We start from the raw sequence: 21,394 nt of genomic DNA, 5'->3' as shown, positions 1-21,394 counted from the left end.
AAATGCCCAAGTTTAAAGCTGAAATAAACGTGCTTATAGCCTGGTATAGAGAAACTAATTTGAGCTCTATGGCTAGTTTCTTTGTTCATGACAACTGTACAGGAAGAGAGTTTTCACATGACTCACCCATTAAAATTGTATCACGGCTTAAAGTTATGCATAATTAAGGGTGCCCTTTGAGGGGACAGGTGGGTGTCATCATCAGACGGTCCATGACTCAGACACAGAGAGTCAGGAACTGCTAAGATGGCAATGTCCAGATTCTCCTCACTGAATTTTAAAACCGCTCAGGAAACATATAGAAGAAGATTCGTCCATCTTTATATACAGTCACCGACTTTAAATCTAACCACATATTGACCAGTTTTGTTTCATCTGCTTGTGTCCACATACTAAGTTGACATCTTTGGACTATTAAAGACAAAGATTGCATTACTTGTCAAAAAAGACAAAAAACAAAAGATCCATCGAAGTGAAAGACGTATGTTGTACGTTGGCATTTGTGTCCTACAGCTAAAACAGCTCTGTCTTAATTAAACAGTGCTATTTAATTGAAACATTAACAAATCATGTAACAGTACGTCTTTTTACATAGAATTCGTGACTTTTTAAATCGGGGGAAGTGATTTTGCTGTAGTGTTGAACACTATAGCATATGTGCATAATTCTACATATATATATACATATGCTTTGTTAACCTTTTGGTAATAGCCTGTTTAAAATGCATAAATGAAACTGGCCAGAAAAACAACAGCAATGACCTTTTGTTTAATGCTTGAAATAATTAATGGTTCCCTGACAAGTGACATCTTGTTGTAATGCGAATAATGACTGTTGTCTCTTCGTTGCAAATGCAAACCTCTTAGGAAGGAGGTGAGTGGGTGGTTGGGTTCAATACGCATCTCATTTTTTTTACACCAATGACAGACGGTCAACACTGGTTTCTTTATTATTATTACTACTACTACTGTTTGGACATTTTGGACGACACATGATTACTTAAGAAAACTATGAGTAACTCTCAGGTGACTGGTTGGGTTTCTGGTATATGTCAAACTTTGGTTGGCTGTCTACAGTTTGACGGTTCCACAGCCAAATGACCCAACATTGCTGCTATGATGTGAAACTAAATTTCACTGCCAAACAAGCATCTGCAGCTACTTACTTTTTGAATTCCCTGCATATGTTTGCAAACGTAATGCTGCATTTGAAAATGAGGTTGTCTTGTTTGAATAAGCTTTATTGGGCTATTGTTGTTGGTCAAAACAACAGCGCTGGCATGCGGTCGTGCAGGAAAGCAGGTTAAAATGTAAAATATGAGGAAGTATAAAGCACAAGATTAATAAACAACACAGTTTTGACGCTGCTTTTGTTGCCTAAACTTCACCACCATCATCAACCGGGTCTCATACATGGTTTTATGACATCCTGCTAGGGTTCTGCTACTTTATAGCGCTACCCCGCTACATAGGTTTGTCAGCTGCAAATCCCTTTAGTCTAACATATCCTTGTGATTGAAAAGCAGATCTGAACACTAAGGAAGCCATTGAAATCCAGTGAACTCGATGTCCCATTTATGAAACCAGCTTTAGGAGGCTTTTGCTTTGTGATGTTGGGCTTTTTCATTTAAGAGGTTGCCATTAGAGGATTATAAAATATGGTTATAAAGGGATGCACATTGTACTCGCATAGGCTTCCAACAATAATTAATTGGTATTAAGAGGCGTGTAGTGTGCCAAGACAAACTTTCCCCACATCCTTACACCAGCTCTTGATTTTAGACAGAACGTGGACTGGGTTTAGATTGGTTTTAGAGTTGATCATTGATCCAGAGTGACTCCATGATGCTGAGTTTAGAACTTTGGGTTTAGATTTGATTTCCGACTGATTTAGGACTTAAGTTTAGACTTATTTTAGGCTGTTTTGGACAGATTTTGAAATTAATTTCACTTCATGGTTTCATAAATTCTGAGATTCATCAGACCAGTCTACATTTTCACAGTCTTTAACTGTCAGGTTTTGGTGAGCCTGTGCCCACTGCGGTCTTATATTTCTGTTTGTAGCTGCAGGTCTTCACCTGTCGAAGTACATCTGCCTCAAGGTTGGACATATTTTGACATGATGTGCTGCATTCTGGGATGCTTCTTTTCTTGTTCAGTGCATTTGTAAAACCTCTGATCTGTCTTGTTAAAAATGCTTTCCTAGGCGTAGAAGTTGTAGCACAAATCAGAGTCACACAGATATGAATCATTTCAGAAGCACCACCAACATCAAGCCACTGTCATTATGCAAAGTGACTGCTTTTACTTCTAGCACTTTAAGTTTATTTTAATCCTATTTTGAATGGTAGACTACTTTTACGCAAGTTTCCCATCTGAGTGCTTCTTGATCCAAACTTAGTTTTCCTGGCCTCGCCTTACTTTTGTGAGAAAGCGGTGGGAGCGCTACAGTCAGATAAGGGAGGAAATGAGATGAGTGTGCGATCTAGTCGCCTTATCGGAAATCATTTGTTTGCTAATTACAGTAAAGAATGGAGGCTTTTCAGAGTTGATATTTTGTGGGTTGGGGTAAGGTGCACTCACAGATGGCTGTTTGTATAATCCCTATCGGACTGCACTCTACCCTCATAATTCCCACCACCGCTTCTGTGAGTCTCGTCTGATTTCCTTGTTGTGGCAGTCCCAGAGATGCTCTCCTTGATGCACGGACACACATGGCCGGAGCTTGTCATCCAGTGGTCAGCTCTTGTAATGAGAACTGACCCCGACACAGATACACTGTCACAGCCACATATTGTGCGCCACATCCTGCTCTTCCCCTACGTCCCTCCCCCTCCACCTTCGGGTCTCTCATAAATGTAGCAGGGATGATTATGCAGCCGTCAGGTTTCTCCAGTGTGACAAAGAACCACCCCCCTCCTATCTAACACACACTACCACCACCTTCACGCTTCTCTTTTCAAACCTCGTCTCACCTTCTCTCATCATCCCACCTTCAATAAGCCTTGAGGTCCGGCGGGGAGGAGGAGAGGGGTGCCGCGAGGTCATGGCTGACTTTATTAAAACACGGGTGTCTATTAATCTGCGGTTCAAATCACACTGCGAAAGAGCAGGAGGAGGAGGGTGGATGGCGAGAGAGAAGGATATGATGGAAGAAGCAAAAAGATGAGGAGGGGAAACGGTGGAATAGATGGGAGAGAACACAAAAAGAAAAACGAATCAAGCTTGAGAAGAAAATTAGGGAATAAGAGGAAAAAAATCTGGGATACGGGATTTAAAAAAAAAGATATATCAAGGCCGCAATTTACTGCGCCGAGGTCACGGAACGCTTTTGTATGCAAATGCAATTAAATCTGTGCATCCGCTTTGATTCATTCAGCCCCACAAATACATATTCTTCTCCTCTTTCCATTCTTCTCCCCCACATTTTCATTACTTTGCGCACACAATTTCATAATTCATGCGAACAAATTAATTAACGCACTGTCACTGCTGTGCCTACAATTTAATAAAAATAAAAGCATCGCTCAATTTAACTTCCTCTGCGACTTGCAAACCGGTTTTCTTCTCTTAGCTAATTGAATTTATTTGATACGCAAGGATTTATTTGTTGTAATTAGTTTGATATTTTGCAGGTTCATCTGAGTTTTGGTGAGAAAAAAAAAAAATCTGAAGAGAGGAATCACGGCCACGGTGATCAAATTTTCCTGTTTTGGAAAGAAGCGCTGAAAGCTGGAGTGAGTTCATATGGTTTAAAGAAAAAATTAGCTTGGTTTCAGTGAGAAGTCGCACAAACCGGTGTTTGAAAGCGCTACAGCTTTACAAAAAAATAAATTTTTTATTACAGGAGTCACATTAAACATTTGTTTTCAGCCTGATCAAAGCTAAATACCAAAATTAGCCACCTGGAATGTCAATTTTGCGAAATGCTTTTGGAATCTCCGTCCAGGGATACCTGCTGTCGGACCAATTTATCCACACATGTTCGTCCACACACCCTTGTCTGTTCACATGTGTGAAGCTGACGATCACTGTGGTTATACCGTCTCCTGAAGAAAATCAGCCGGGCACTGCAACGGTAGATTACACCATGCGCCATTATGAGGATGATAGCGGGTCATTTCAGTTTGATGGTTGGCTGTATTTAATAGAACCTTAGTACACAGACAAGAGGCTAAAGCAAATGGAAGATGGGATCATACACTCTATATAAAGATGGACAAACCACCTGTGACATCACCCATAGATTTACTGAACGGCGGTTTTGAAGCTCGTTGTGGCAGCTATTGCCAAGAAAACCCTTAAGTATGCCTTACTTTAAACCTTAATATCATTTAAACGGGTGAGCTATATAAAAATGAACAAATACATTAGCTCTAGAGACCAAAACTGCTTTTCTGAGAGACCATCAACATATTTATTTCTGGTGGAAAGTTGTGCGTTTTAATATGGGGGTCTGTGGGAATTTACTTACTTTTGGAGCCAGCCTCAAGTGGTTATTTAAGGAACTGCAGTTTTTTGGCACATCCACATTGCCATTGTTTTTCAGCCATGGAGGTCACTACTTAGACAAGACTCAGATGATAAAGGCAGAGGCAAAAAGACAACAGGAAGCAGATCTGGAAGACTTAAGAAAACTGCAAGCTCAGTGATAAAGAAAGGTGTTGCTCCAAAGAGTGGGACCTGTTGTTGTCCATGTGTCCATGTGTGGGGGTCACCCAAGCCGTGGAACTACAACGAATGAATAAGCAGCCTTAATAAACAACGCTGTCCTGGAGATGATGTCCAAAACCAACGTAAAGAAACAGCCATTGGGACCAAATTGGCCCTCCACACAGCAAGTAAAAGCTAAGAAAGTTAGCAAAACATCTGTATCTGGTGAATAATTTTGGTGTTTGCTTTCAGTTAACAATCATTTTTTGATTCATGTAAAAATGGGCTCTTTGGAAAGCTTCATATTAGTTGCCCCTAAATACGCAATTTTGCACAACTGACAGGTGGATAGTTCAAAGTTAACATGATCCACAGAGACAGTCAGTGAAATACACACTAGGTTCAAATAAACCAGAACCCTCCTTTAACTGTCATCCATACGCAAACTGCAGAGACGTCAGAGGGCTTTGTAAAGGCTTTTGTATCCACACTGCAGTGCTTTCTAACACCGTGTTTTACAAATAGAGCCGCATTTATTGAATTACCGTGATTACGAGACATTTTCTCCAAAGCCTTTTCATAACACAGTAGTCACAGTGATTTGTCCCCCACAAGAGTCGGCTTTTTTTTTTTTTTTTTTTTTTTCCAATGCTGCCTTTCAACGGGGAGCGCTGACTGAGGTGATGAATTTGTAAATGAGATGATTTACGGTACATTTTCAATTCTTTATTTTAGCTCAACTGAAGACAGGACCCTCTCCACTCTTAAATTACAAATAGGCCTTGAGGTTTTTTGTTTTTTTTCAAATAAGGAGCCTCCTTTTTTTGCTGATTTGCTTCTTTGGAATTGATTGTTTGATGTTAATACAAACTCAGGATGTCTGTAAATCAGATGTTTTGATTAATTTACTATAATGTTCATTTCCATCTAACTGTATTACGGCAACAACATCATTCAGTAAAATGAATGCAGCCACTCCTCCTATGATTTTACACATACTTTTTAATTTTTTCTGATACAGTAAACCTTTTTTCAGGGTTCAGTACCTTTATTTTTAAGCTCTTATCTTGGTGATTATACTGGCTAATCATTAATCCTATATCTTGCTTTTTCAGCACACACTTATCCAGATTTCCCATCATTTTATATGATAGGAGCTGCAGATTTAGCCTCTATACATCAAAAACAACCACTTTGTATTATGACATTGTTATGTTTTGTTGCTCTATCTTTGAAAATGATACATATTAGATACTACACATACACTACATTGATAGATCTGCTCCATTTTGATTTGTTAAGACTAAATATCTCATTTGAATAACTTGAACATCTGGCTGTAATATTATTACTTCTTAATATTTATGGTCCTTTATGTATCTCTAGCTGAATTAGAAGTAAATGTGGCTCTAATTTGTCACATGATTCATTGACAAACTGCATTTTTAACATTAATGAACTTTAAATTTCAGTCAAAGTTCTGATCACAAAACAAATAGCTCGAGTTAGTGTTGCAGAAATGTTAGAAAATGAGTTTTTATAGTATAACATTTGTCTGACTTTGCTTTATTTGTTTGCATAAACCATTAGCTAAGACTATATGTCATAATTGCTGACTTTTTTATTTGCAAATTCATTGTATTTGAAAAATGAAATGTCTCGTTTTCCCACGAACAACCATGTACGGAGGAGTTTCTCCCCTCATAAAACCTCGGCTGTACTGCAGGGTGAAGGCGCGCTCCCCCTCTCTGTCTTAGCCCTGTTAAAATCTGCGACAGACGGTCGGTGTCAGGCTGTCAGCTGCCATTTTGAGTGAGGGCAGGGAGCCCAATCTGCCATAATGACTGTTTGATGATGAGTCTATTTAATTATCATTAGCCTGATCACACATCCCCATTCCCTTTATGGATCCCACTGAGGTAATAAGACAGGTTTCCCAAGGAAGTCATAGGAAGAGTCAGAGAGAGAGCGGGAGGAGGGGGGAGGAGGGAGACAGGAGAGGGAAGGAGATAATAAGAAGGGAGAGGAGAAGATGAAGGAAAGAAGAAGAGGAAGGGAGAGACAAAAAGGAGGGAATAGGAGAGGAAGGAAGGAGGAGGAAAAAGACGAGACAGAACAAAATGGGGAGAGAAGGCAAGAGAAGGAAGGAAGGAAGAATAAAAAGGAGAGTGGGAAAGGTAGGGAGAGAGACTGTAGGGGACGATAGAAGAGAGGAAAGAAGGAATGAGGATGACGTTGGGAAGGAAAATACAAAAGACAACGGAGATAGGTTGAACAGAAAGAAGATGGAGGAGGAGATAGATTAAAATAAGAGAGTTGGGAGAAAACAGGGAAAGAGGATGAAAATGTAAAACGTCAAGTAGAAGATTTAAACACAACAACGAGAAGAAAAAAAAAACACAAGATGATGGCTAAGAACTCGGAGAGGGTCTGCAAGGAGAAAGCGGCGAGAGAAATGAGTCTGATTGTAACAATTAGTCTGATTAAACGAGTGGCACTCTGCAACTGTTCACCCTCATCCCTCACCTAATTTACTGCACTCTGCTCGGCTTTCCAGCGCGCCTGGGAGGGTAAACAGAAGAGAATCCCACGAGCAAGAACCTCATGACACACACAAATCATACTGTAACGCACACACACACTCTCACATGTGAAGAAGCACCCACTTACCTCAGAGTCTGGAGCCCGATGAGGGGGTGCTTTTTAGGGGGTGGCTAATATGTGGGGCTAATGCTTAGTTAATGACCAGAGGGGCGAGATGATGGAAGCAGATTCTCGCTGTTCTTTTGTTGCTTATATACAACGACTGAACTGTCAAAGTCCAGATAAGTAACATATTGTACAAGGCTTGGCTGTAGCTGCGAGCAACTTGCAGCGTCTTTATTGGATTCGACATGGAAAAGCGCCGGAGCCGGCATCGTGAAAACACATCCGAGCGCTCGCTCTTATGAGCTGCCTGGCTGCCGTGAGCTTTCGCCTTGACTTTGAAATAAATTCAAGAAAATGGGATTGCTTTTTGTGACTTAAGGTAACTGGAACAGTATCAACAAAACATGCCCTCCAAGACACGCTAATGCAAATCCATGTGAACAGGTGCAGGTGGAAGACAAAAAGAGAAGCTTACCATCAGGCAGAGAGCTGGCAGCCTGTCGCAAACATTTCCTGCAACAAGCTGCTGCGGTCTCGCTCGATTACAGTCATGCTTTGCTGGTACAGTACGTATAGTTCACGGTGCACTTTCAAGGCCTTTCTAGGGTTGCGTGTACTTGCCATAGTGGTTGGTTTTGTAGAGCAGAATGATCCATTGATGACTACAACCTTACGCTTCTCTGTCACCATTACAATAGGGTCTCTATCTTTGAAGTATGACAATATGTGCACTGTTTTGGTTAATGTAGAAAATCGCTACGGGTGGCACAATGGTGCAGTGGTTGTATGGAGGTTACATGCTCCCCTTGTCCCTGCATGGATCCTTCCCCTTCATCCCACAGTCCAAAGACACGGTGATTGGTGATTCCAATCTTGCCGTGACTATAGGCAGTGTTTGTCTCGTTGTGTTCGCCATGTGTTGGACTGGCGACCCAGTGTCACTTGTAGTAGCCTCCAACCCTGCGCAGCCCTCTGCAGGATAAAGCGAGTTTATGGTGGAGAATGTACAGATGGAACATCAAATGGAAAAACTGTGTTTTGTCACATCAGAAAATACTTCTTTTTTCGAAAAAATATATCCTGAAGCCAAATTTTCAATCTATCTACAGATGGATTGAGATATACTAGCCTAATTAACACAATTCAATTATAATCCAATGTGCTGCTAAACCTCGTTGTAGATCTGTGATGTAGTGGTTCAGAAAACTGGGAAAACAGACACTTTTGGTAATCAGCACCTATGGTTCAAATTTGTCATTTTAAGCCCATTTTAAGTTAAAGCAGAAGGTTAAACATTAATATGAGATCCAAACTGAATACTCAAATCCATTACTGTATAGTTCAACATTAAGTGAGGACAGTTTGGATTTCTAAAGACTGATGATAAGTATAATCAATTTTAAGTATATAAAGCAATTTTAAACTAAACACCATTGCGATCAATTTCGTTGTACTTTTTGTATGACGTTAAAGATTCTGATCCTGATTATATTTATCATCCACCTTTATGAATCTAAATCATAGATCAAGTTTTGTAAACCAAAATGGTTGATTTGAAGGTTTTCTGAAGGTCCTGTCTGTGCCAGCCTGCAGTCAGATATGAGAGTTTGGGAAACCCCAATTTGACTGGCCACAAGTAACATCCTGGTTAACTATGAACACATGTCCTGTTGGTAACAACCATAAGGACCAGTTTCGCGGTTTGTCTTCTGTTGTCTCTTATAGAACTAATGCATGCAGGTGGGTGCACAGCCGCAGGTTTCCTCCCCGTACACGAGCCGGGGTTTTGTACCCACTCGTTGCCATTGATTCCCGGTAATCCACTAACAACTGTTTACCGTAGCGGAGCGCTGGAGGCTTTACACTGTGTCAGCCCACGCCTGGATGTGCTGCGCTGCACACAGGACCATCTATCTTCCCTCTAATACAGGAAGTCAGCCAGAGCAGCAGTTTTGTTTTTTTTGTTTTGTTTTGTTTATGGAGTATTGAAGAGTCAAACTCAGAGAAATATTGCACACAGTCTATTATGGTTTATATTCTGAGGCTTGCGGGTTGTGGCTGTTTAAATGGACTTCATGATTCTGTGGTTGTAACTGTGTGTGTGTGTGTGGTCCGATGTCACAAGATGACAACTTGTCCCCTCAAGGACACTGGGGTATACAGTGCAGCTCCGTCTGCCTTTGTGTGCCAACAGACAAGAAAACAACATGTTATGTAATGGCTGTGGAATCATAAAAATAGAAGTAATGCCAACTCAGTAGCCCAATCCTACTTTAAGTACAATAACAACAATAACAGCAATTAGTAGCAGTAGCAATTCAAAGGGGCAAAGAACGGGAGTAACAAAAATGAATAGAAAGTTCATTTTCAGTTCATTAAAGGGGACATATCCTCTAGATTTCCAGCTCTACATTTTCATTCCGGTGCTCTACTGGCATATTGTTACAGTATTTCCAGTTTAAACATCTCCTTATATATCACTTAACTCCTTTCCCTTCATGCAATCCATTTGTTCCGCCTCTGTTCATTTTTATCTCCTGAATCTTAAAGCCTCCCTCCCAGTGAGTCCACACTGTTCTGAGTGGCCATTTTCAAGAAATTTATCAGACTTCCACCACATGTGGCAGCAAAGAATACAAGCTTGTTAAAAACATCTGTACACCTTAGAACTTGAATGGATAATATACAAGCAGACAGCTCCAAGAACCCAATGAACATCCCCGGTAACAACACCTAGCATCAAGGGCTTTGAAATATATTTGTGGATATGTGCAAATAATTTGACACCAGAGTGAGGGGAAAATAGAGGTCACATTGCAAATAAGGCATTTCGATCATTTGACAGCTGAAAAATTAAAGGAAAACAAGCCTAAAGCGTACTAGTAAGATGTTGAACTACCATTTATCACCAATGGAACACCATTTGTTTTAAAAGGTATTCAATCACTTGGTGGTTTGATGGTGCACTGTGTAACATGTTGGTCCACAATCTCCCATTGGTGTGTAATTAGGTTGAGGTCTGGTGACTGTGAAGGTCACAGCATATGATTTAAATCACTGTCACTCTCATCAATCCATTTCGTGACCCTTTGTGCCCTATAGATGGGGACACTGTCATCCTGGAAGAGACTGTTCCCATCAGGCTAGGAATGTTTCACTAAAGGATAAAGATGATCACATACTGTAGACTTATGACATAATAGCAACTTCAAAAACTACTATATGTCCCCTTGAGCTTGAATACTAGAAATTATTTATAGATTTTGAACATGATCCAAGGAGATGTACTGAAAACATCTGATAACGGTTTTTCACAAGTATTAGTACAATATTCATGTCATTTAAATTCCAGTTATACTGCTGACTAGACAGTTCATCTTTTTTCAAAATGCCTTTTTCAAAAGGGATTTTTTTGTCGATACTAAAAAAATATCAAGAATCATTAAGTTTTAAACACTCACCCTGCCTCATGTAGTTCTAATTAAGAATAGCTTGTTACAGCAAAAGAGGCATAAAATGTTGAAATAACAGTATGACGGCTAACTGCTTCATAAATATTAGGGCATCCTTATGAGGATTTCTTTTTTAAATATACGCTAATGATCCTGCAAATCCACTTTTATATATCCCAGTGAATGAAGCTGGGGAGAGGTGGGCCTCAATAAGGGGACGATTGAGCAGATTGAGGGCCTTGCTCAGGGGCCCACCAGAAGCAGTTTGGTGGCTTGAATCCCCAATCTTTCGATCAGTAGCCCAAAGCCTAAACCACCACTACCCTAAAAGCCAAGGGCTCGTCCGGGATTTGAACCCGGGACCTCTCGCACCCTAAGCGAGAATCATACCCCTAGACCAACGAGCCATACACAAGACTGTCTTCCTATACAAACAGAAAGTTGCTCTTTGATTCAGACAAACTGGCAGCAGGTGTCTTTTACTAAGAAGCAACCCAAAATGAAAGTATTAAATTAACCCCAGGTTATTTAAAACCCGATGCAGCCTTCCTGAAGTTGAAAAAGACAGAACAAAGTCTTCCAGGACAGAGGGCTGGTCTTGGTCTGGGTTTGATGTCGGGGTGGTGTGCTGCATGGATCCTGCCGTGTCTTTGAATCTGTTACTCATGAATCCCACTTGACCGGGGAAGCAGTGCTGGAAAGCAAAATATCTCTATGAAATCCAGATCAGAGGTCTGCAAACCAGAGCTGCCAGGCTGAAGGACGAGTCGCTATGCAATGCAATCCAGAGACAAGAATTTCGAGCCAATAATAAATAGAATTATGTCGACAAAACATCTTTGATCTGCAGCCCCACCACCGTGGTTTATTTATTTAAAATTACACTGTAAAATCGTGTAAAAATCAGTGCATTATCAACCGCATGTCCTGTCACTGCTGCACAATAGAAGTGTTTATGTAATTTGTCTGTGCAATTTTTTTTGCATTTGAGTGTGAAACCAGAGCTGCTGTAGCGGACTGCTGCAAGTTTGCACAATAAATGTCCTAATACTAAGCATGACTGGTGAAAACTAACAAATTTCATACAGAAATTTTAAAAATGCAACTAAGTGGGTAATCAAGACTTTGTTCTTGATGTTGAACTTATAAAAATCCCTTCCTATACTATTGCATACTACTAATACAAATACTACTTTGTGTTTGATGTGGTTTTTCCTTTAAAAAGTTTAATTACATGTTTCTAAGTGCATGGTTATATGCAAATATTGTCATGTCTAGAAACACAACATGTCTCCTGCATTCTATCCTCACAGTATGTACAATGCAAGTTACCCTTCGTACCAGGATTGGCTTCCAAACTACAGACGAACTGAGAAATTAAAGAAAAGACCTAAACCTCTGACTTTACAATGTGGTGGCTCTGCTGTCTGGGGCAGTTTTCTGATATGTTTAGGCCCAGCTATCCCCCTCAGAGAAAAGGGTCTCTGCAAATCTATACAAAGTTGTTCTGAGTGATCACCTTTATTGTCTGGTGAAACATTTCTATCCCGATGATAGTGGTTTCTTCCAGGATGCTCCCATCCATAGGGCATGAGGGGGTCACTGAATGTGTAAGAAAATGATGTCAGTCATACGCTGTGACCTTCACATTCACCAGGTCTCAACCCAACTGAACCCTTATGGGATATTTTGGACATACGTGTTCGACGCCGCTCTCCATCGCCATCATTCCAACATCTGTTGGAAGAAAGGTGTTAATCCCTCCAGTAGAGTTCCAGAGACTTGAAGAATCTATGTCAGGCACACTGCAGCTGTTCTGGCACCACACGGTGACCCAACACCTTACCAAGACACTTTTTCTTTCATTCTCACATATCAGTAGTTGCAAACATCCAAATCTTAAACTCAGATTTTAGGTCAGTTAAGCCAAACTTACCTACTTTCATCAGAAAGACATGAGACGAGACATGTAGGGTCAAACTCTGCTCAAACGCTACATCATTCTGCACCTTTAAGAAAGACCACAACCCGTTGTTTTATTGTAAATAAACCCACAATTATCAGCTTATGCATGAGGAAATGTTGAAGCAGTTACCACAAAGACTTCCTTTAACTGGAGCTAAGGGGTCAAAACTATGAAACACAGCCTCAAACCAAAAGTATACAAATAGGGGTACCCACAACATAGCTGTGGCCATACAGTTTAAGTAGGAAAGTGTGTGTTTTGCATTCTGATTAATCTCCCTTTAAAGTTAAAAAAGAGCGAAGACAGCACTTGTTATAAAATCATATTTTTGCAGTGTACTCCTGAATTGTTTGACTTCATGCATGCAGCCGCCATTTGGTTTGAATTCATTTATTGTTCACAGACTTTTCTGATGGCGCCCCATGAGAGCAACGCACGGTGTTCTGGTCTTTTTTGTTTAGAAACCACCAACTACATTGTTCAATAAAGTAAATTACACCCTGGACTTTGTCGTGGAAACTTAAATTAGTCCCCTGCACAGCCATTACCAATAGCTTTGATGTCATTGTGAGCCCGAGATGCAAACAGATTACTAATGGAGGAGCTGAGGTAAGATACAGACAGATATTCTCCCTCCCACGGGGCAGCTCATGAGGGAATAGAATAAGTGTCGCAAAGAGAGTTTCCAGCCTTTGCTCACAGCGGGGGGGTTTTTCTCCCATCCTCTGTGCAAACCGGCACGCTGCTACCACCACCTCATTATTCCATCTGTCAGAGAGGAGGACAAATAGAGAAATAGAAGTAGGAGCTATAGAGGAGAGACGGGGTGGCGATATCAAACTCAAGGATGAAGGGTCAATAAAAACAGATGGCGCCCGAAAAGCCACTTTGAAAAGCCCCACTCTCTGAGCAAACAATGCTAGATTCCATTTCAGAGAGCAGAAAGGTCACTTTTACCTCCCATCCCCTCCCAATTTTCCATTCCTGTCACACTCACCTCGCGCGACCTATGTTGACAAAGCAGATACATGACTACCACTGCCAAATCATAACAGTTGCCTGCTTCCAAATCAGATTGATGAAACGATAAAAACCTTCTTCTTCTTCTTTTTTTTTTTTTCATTTGGTACCATGGAACAAATCGTTATAATGGCTGTTTGTTTAGCCAGGCATGAAGCTTTAACAAGGCTGGATCTTGTTTGTAGCCTGCCCGCTATCGGCAGTGCAAACTTGGACCCATAACAACTGTTATCCACTCTGCCTGCACAAAATGTACAATTTAAAAAGGAGATGGGACTTTTTTTCTCTAAATAAAAAAAGAGTGTTTGTTGTGTGCAGTTCCAAATGGCCATGGACTCTGGTAACATTTGTTTTTTTCTTGCAAGAAATGAGCAAAGTTTCAGTGTCCCTAATAAGCCTCCTTCTTGATATATCTGGGTTATTGCCTTGGAGTATAGCGCTTGCTTGTGTTTTATAGGTGATCAGTTCAGCATGCTAACATTCAGAGATCTGACACGCTGTTCCAAGAAGCATGGCTTTCTTGCCAACAGCAGTATTTTGCAGGAGCCACAGTGGTAGCATGCCAGGAAGCCCACACACACACACTTTATCAGGGTAGTTTATGGCAGATCAGATACAGCTAGTGCTACTGCAGCAATTTACAGTAAAGAAACAGAAATGAATTGGCGACACAGCATGACAAAACACAACATAAAGCGTCAGGTTTGCTGCAAAGCTGGGTGATGCATCATTTCAGCACAAGATATTGCATCATGTCAAACTCATAGAATGATAAACTAAAAGATTTATTCTTTATTTGAGAACATTGTTCTAAATATGCACAATTTTGCTTATATGAATACAAATTGCATAATTTACATACCATGTTTTCTGTCAAATCAGTTTCTTTGTGGAACCTTTAACATCTTGATTCAGAATTAGAGCAAGTTGGTTGGCATTCTGTTGGCAATAGTAGTTTTGTAGAAACCTACAAAAATAAGCACAGTTAATTGTCTTGTTGGGGGGGGAAAAAATTAAATAAAAAATCAACACAAGACATGATCGCCGCCAGAACTCATGTTGGTCAACTTTTAAATCCCTTCTTAAGACACATTTCTACAAACAAGCACCTACAACCTCCATCTAACTATAAAGTATCTTATGGGGTGTGATTTTTATGGATTGGTCCATCCATCCATCCATTATCTATACACCGCTTAATCCTCATTAGGGTCGTGGGGGGCTGGAGCCTATCCCAGCCGACATAGGGTGAAGGCAGGGACCAAATCTCATGGTAAGCTCAATTCATTCCAATAATATTTCTGTGATCAACCCCTTTGGACGCCCATCTGTATCACCCAATGAAAAATTGTGACAGAAAATCCATGGACTCCATAGCAAAGAAAATATTGATATTAACGCTTTACTGAAAAAAAAACCGATGTTCAACTATGTCATCATACCGGCAAAAAACAAAGAATATACACAGCGCACAGGCTGCGTGCGAAACATCAAGGTAGCACTGTCTGGCGTGTGTGATGCAAAGGAACATTTTAAATCGAAATTGTACCAGAGAAGTAAACATCAGAGGGAGAATCAGCCACAGATGATGATGTTTACGAGCCCCAAATCCGATGCCCCCGCACATGTGGTAAAGGCTGAAGTTATGCTTTGTAACATCACAGCGCCACGCAATCTGCCGATGGCCATAGCAACCACCTAACTAAACTTTTACCACACATATTCTGTATAAGATCAGCTTTAGGCAACAGAGTTGATCTGCGTGTCTTCTGTATGGAATTTTACTGGTGATGTTGCAGCCGCATCATTGATAACCATCAAGCCATCTTCACAGTGCTGTTGCACCGTTCACTACTGTTTGACATCCTCTGTTGGAGTAGAACTTGTTCCACGTAGGAGCAACAATTTGCAAACAGAGATGAGAAGGAGTCGATGGCAAGAAATGAAATAGGGGTGGTCTCGTTCATACTACAGACAATTAAGAAAACAAGATGTAGGCACATGAATAAGAAACTTGCATGAATGCGTTAAAAATGTAAAATCAAAGGAACCAAGAAAAACAAGAAAACCTAAATAAAATAAACCAAAATTAAAAACGTAAATTGCCCTAAGGATAAAAATCAGGCAAACTTTAGATGGTTCCATTCCAGGTTGTTGGTGCACAGTGAGTAAAACTGAATATTTCATGCTCAGTAAAAAACAGCTGACACCTGCAGCATAATCCAATCATTTGAGCATGTGTGGTAAGGGCCCAAATTAAAAGACAGCAGAAAAGTAATGCCAAAAACTAGTAAGGGCCTTATGAATAAACACAACTTGCAGAGAGGGCAGACCACCCAACCTTAGCATACAGCTCAGAGTGATGAGTATCATAATTACTGCCTGAAATAAATCTTATTGCAAAGTGATAAATAGTGTTCAAGGGCATAAGAGTCACAGCTGAGAGGTTCATAAAAAATTTTACTTTAATCTAGTACTAACAGAAACATTCCCTCAGTAAGCATTTTTCTACAGTGCAGCAGAAAATATGATTTATTATATTGTTGAAGAAATACATTTTCAGACTTAATTTAGTCATGAGTTTGGACGCATAACATTTAAATGTCAGCTTTTTATCAGTCTACATTCTAAGATATTTGTACTCTTTTAATATGTGTGCCAAACTTGGTAGCGATAACACAAATATTGTAATCAACATTTGTGTTTCTTGTGAAAACCATGTTTTTAGTTATCTGCCTTAAGGACTTATTTATTGTTATTAAGTACTACTTGTAAACAAGTAAAACAGTGCTGAAGGGATGTAATCACAGAATGAACATAATCCACATTACAATAGAAAATGGTATCATCAGCATAAAGATGTACAGTTCATGCAGATACAGAGATGACAGTGTCATCTATATAAAGGGTGAGCAGAACAGACCCCAGGACGGAACCCAGCAGAATACCTTTTGCAATTTGTTAATTCAAATTAAACATTTCCAGTACGAGGTCACTCTTGAAACATTTATAAGCATTTTTATTTTCTGTAAAGCATTTTTAATTATGATGCAGTTTTGTTTAATTGCATGATCAATAAAAAGAACTACGCAGTGTTTCCAAGCTAAGCTACCATCAAAATTTGCACACTTTATTGAACAAAATTTGTGTAGAGTGGTGAACATACCTCGGGGAGGTAAACAGAACAATAGAGAAAAAATAAAGAGAATCTTTAGGAGCTATTGTGACTAGAGTACAGTTCACATAATGAAATTCTGATACATTTTGTAACACTACGAGATCCAATCTTCACTACAGCATATGTCAAGCAACTGATCCAACACAAACAAATGGCCATGGTTGTCGTTTTGACGTTTTAAGGCGCGTTGATTGATTCCCAACATCATCTCAGACATTGAGCAGCACACAAGAAAATATTAAATTGTCTTTGAACGGCGCAGCAAATAATTTTTTTTCTTCGTAACTCTATACATTTACAAGTAAAGATCAAAAAGCAGGGGTGGGGGGTTTTGGAGCAGTTACAAAGTGTAAAAATGTAAGTAAAATATCTTGTCCGAAAGCTTTTTGTTTGCCTCTTTCATCACTGTTAATGCTAGAGTCCATCAGTGCTGGGACCTAAAGTTGAGTTACAGCACATTTATTTAACAGTGACTTCGTTAGACTGTTGGCTCACTGCCCGCTATATAATTGTCATTTAAGTGATAGCAATGGACATAATGGGATACCAGTGTCAAGCTGTTGTTATTTTAAATAAACAAGTTGAAACATGATGAGCTATTCATAAAGTCAGTCTAACATTTGATTGTGCGGTTAGAAATAGTTGATTCATGTATGTTAACTTGCCACCATGGAAACAGTGGTTACCCAACCTACCAAATGAACCATAATGCTTTACACTACAAATTCAATCTTGCACCTGTACATTATGCAAACTATGCATGCAGCAGCAGTGGTCAAAGTGTCTGCTAATTAAATATAGTTCAGTGTATAAATTCCCATTAGGTCTGACAATCTTGTTATAAAGTATCACCGTTGTTTCTCACCTTTACATCCCTCTCTCTTCCCCCCTCCCCCATCCCTCTACCTTCTTTGTAATAAACTCACTGTGCGGCGGGGTTCCGGTAATTCATCCGAGCTCCGGTCAGAGCCAACACAAAACAAACAGCCAGACTAAATACCACTTCATTGACTCCCACTTGCTCCTCTCTCCCCTTTTGTCTGGCGGTCTCACACAGTGAAGCCAGCAGCTGTGTGCGGCCTGTTAGAGAGGCTTTTGTCTGCTGTTGGATAAGACCTGGTCAGACACAGGGAGACAAAGTGGAGTGTTTCATTAAAGTCTGCCAGATTAAAGTATGAGCACATGTGAAGGTTTGTGGGAGTGGATTTTGTGCACAGATGTAGTTGCTCTAAGCTTACACCGCTGAAGCTGGGCGACCTGTCGGGGAAAAAAAAAACAACAAAAAAAAGGAAACTTACTTTTAGGTTTTAACAATGCTGTTACAGGGAATGCAGTGGCTTTCTAATCTGATCTCATGACTTGTGGTTATTATTTCATACAGCAGTTACATTATGCTGATATTATGGTTACCAAGAAAAGTTAGTGTACCCCTGTGTAATATCACCTAAATGTCAGAAGTTTGAAAAGTGTATCACCTCTCAACAGTTACATCATTTCTAGATTGGACAGTGGTGTATTTCCTCCTCTTGACGGTCAAAACCAAATTTTTAGAAAGGCTAAATTGATTGGTCAAATGTCATAATACCTATGATGAAGTACGCCCATGATTTCTAATTGGCCTATTTGCATGACCATGGTTATAAAATGACACCTGAACACCACAAATATCAATTTTGGACCTACGGCCTCCATCAGACTCCACATAAACAACAATTACCAGCTTAACTGAAGGGTTGATTTGAAGAGGATGAAAAGGATACTGTAAGATAGGTGACCAACTAAAAACCAGCTGAGACACCACTGCAGCCGTAATCAGGAAATATAGAACGAGCTGCGGTACCACTAATCTGAGCTGCAGTGGTTGTCGTCCTAAAACGGTGCTACTTTCACAATCTAGCTTTGAAAACAAACAAGGGTGTGCTTCAGACTTTCCGTGACATCTCAGACAGTACATAATGCCAACCTCTATGGATGGTATCTAAGAGAAAAACCCACTTGTTTTCTTTTTGTTGCAAGATGTAACTGTGTTAAAGAACACAGATATTGGAAGCACATTCTTCGGTCAGATAAGACCCAGATAAATTTGTTTGGCTCAGATGGGCTCCAGCATGTGTGGTGTGAAGTTGGCCGAGACTACTAGTGAATGCATAGCCCCAACAGTGAAGACAGAGATGGGTGTGGGCATGAGTGCAAAAGGGCAGATGATTTGTAGAGATGGCACCGTGAATGCCAGTGGGTGTACCAGAATACGGGCTGATGAGATGATTTCCATTCTGCAGAAGTTTGGCAGAGGATATTCCAGCGTGATAACAATCCGAAGCACCCTGCCAAAATCACACGGGAGTTTCTAAAGAAGAACAAAATGTAAACTATAACCTGGCCAAGTGAGTCATCTAACTTGAATCCAGCATAACACCTTTGGGCTATTTTAAAGAGAAAGGCAGAGCAACACAGCCCTTCAGCAGAAAGAACAAAACTGTCTCTAAAGAATGGCAGAGCTTCTAAGAAATTTGTGCAACACTGGTATCATCCATGCAACGGAGCGTTGAATCTGTGGCCATGCAAAGAAGGCACACTAACTTGTGTTGCATTGTGTAATACTGTAGGGTCTGTATTCTTAATAAAGGAAACCTAAACTTAGAAGTAACCTAATTACTGTAAGGTGAAACAGTTTAGCATCTACTGACTTTCAAATGATATTGCACAGGAACATCTCTGTTGTATACTCTACTTTCAGGACTACGTATGGTCTCATTAGTGTGGCCTCCACTCATAAAGCATTCTTTCCAGAGGTCTAAAACTGTAAAAGTAGCGTGGGAGGCTTGCAGGTAACATACAGAGAGAGAGAGAGAGAAAAAAAAAAGATGATAACACACTGCGTTAGGTGAGAAGGAAAGCTGCATGCTGGGGTTCGAATAACAACGATAGGTTAATTACACGATCAACAGTTGCAGCCGAGCAGGGGCAGTGACGCACGCCATTAGCGCCGCGTCAAAAAATGTCAACAAGCCATGACTCAGTCAATGTATAGACATATTTTTAGCTTCGCTGTGGGTCACACTTCCCAAGAATGTCAATTTCTTCAACGTCTATTAGGAATAAATGGCAAGACTCCTGCTCCTAATAACGCCACAACTAGAAACATCACTTTTGGATTCATATTTTCAGTGTTATAGTGATTCAACAATTGGTGTTACATCCAGACAAAGTTGGGGTGCTTATTTTTCTGTCGTATAAACAAATAAGGGCGAGCTGATTGCAACATTATGCTTCCTGTTGGTATAAGGTGTATAAGATATAAATATCATGATATCCATAAGAACTTGCAAGAAAAAAAAAAAAAGAAAAGCAGACATTTAACAATCCCATAAGGATTCCTGCTATGGAAACCATGAATGCCTTTTGCTTTCCACCTGATATTTTTCCTGGGAACAGGCGATAAACTTTGTTGAAAATTCCGAGGAAATCCTTTCTAATATTCCAACCCAACTGTGAAGATTAGTCACCAAACACAGCGGCGCATTCGATCTCCTGCCTATTGAAAAGTAATGATTTGTGGTTGCACAAACCTGTGACTGCTCCCAGCGGGAAAGCTTGTATTTTCATGTCAACAGCAGCGTTTGTGCCTGTACAACTCATGCAGCCAGTTGTTTCATCATTCCTCAGTTTGGTAGCTGCAAGGGTTTTTCCTTTTTTTTTTTTCTTCCTCATGGCAGAGATAGACTGCCGGAATTGAGTCAACGAGACGAGAGTGCAGCAGAAATAATAGTGGTATTAGTCATCCTGCTCTTGTACTATACTGTAATAAAGAGCTGTGTTTTTAAGACGCACCATAGACGGAAGGGTGGCATGTCTTCTTGTTATGTCTTCACGCTCACAGGTCACAGTATATCCCCTCACAGGTGCCAGCTTGTCATTTCGAGCCATTCTACAGTTTTTCTATTAAAGTGATGGTTTCCTAAATGCTCGGTCAGTTTCATTCCTGCTCCCACTGGCTAAACTTTTTCTTCACTCCTCCTTCTGTGCTCTGAAATCTTCGGCCCCCATTATTTTTTCATCTCTCAGTCTCTTCCTCCTGTCTCTTTGGTCTTGTCATGCCTCCCCCACCCCATCCTCCGCTGACTGATCTGCCCATTAATGTGATCCGTTTGTGGTTGGAAATGAAATATTCTCTCTTCCCTGTCGCCGCCCATCCGGATCTCCCTGTAATTAGAGTGCTTGTCTAGTGCAGCGGTCTTTAAATCGTATTGTGTAAGTGTAGTCGGTGACGATCACAAAGGTAACTGTTTGGAAGAGTGGATTTGGATTGATGCCCTCCCTGCTGTAATTATCTGTGTCACTGACAGGATGGGAGCAAGGTGAAAATACCTCCGCTGGAGTCATTCGATGTGGCGGAGATTAGACACCGAGGGACATAATGGCACTCATTTTTAGTGTGAGGCCATTCTTAATTTGAGTCAAATTTCTTTGGCACTTA

The 21,394-nt window shown here is 40.4% G+C and overlaps 1 protein-coding gene and 1 non-coding gene across 2 annotated transcripts in view; one reads left to right on the top strand and one right to left on the bottom strand.

Moving 5' to 3' along the window:
* The window catches only part of sorcs2 (sortilin-related VPS10 domain containing receptor 2), a 389,051-nt gene that overhangs the window by 263,725 nt on the left and 103,932 nt on the right, over nucleotides 1-21,394 (top strand). The gene's annotated exons all lie outside the window — the stretch shown is intronic.
* On the bottom strand, nucleotides 11,089-11,160 carry trnap-agg (transfer RNA proline (anticodon AGG)). Its single transcript has one exon. It is a non-coding gene; the product is annotated as a tRNA-Pro (tRNA).

Source organism: Stegastes partitus, unplaced genomic scaffold, assembly GCF_000690725.1.
Source record: "Stegastes partitus isolate 25-593 unplaced genomic scaffold, Stegastes_partitus-1.0.2 Scaffold416, whole genome shotgun sequence".
Taxonomy (NCBI): Eukaryota; Metazoa; Chordata; class Actinopteri; family Pomacentridae; genus Stegastes; species Stegastes partitus.
This window is presented reverse-complemented; position numbering and strand designations above follow the sequence as displayed.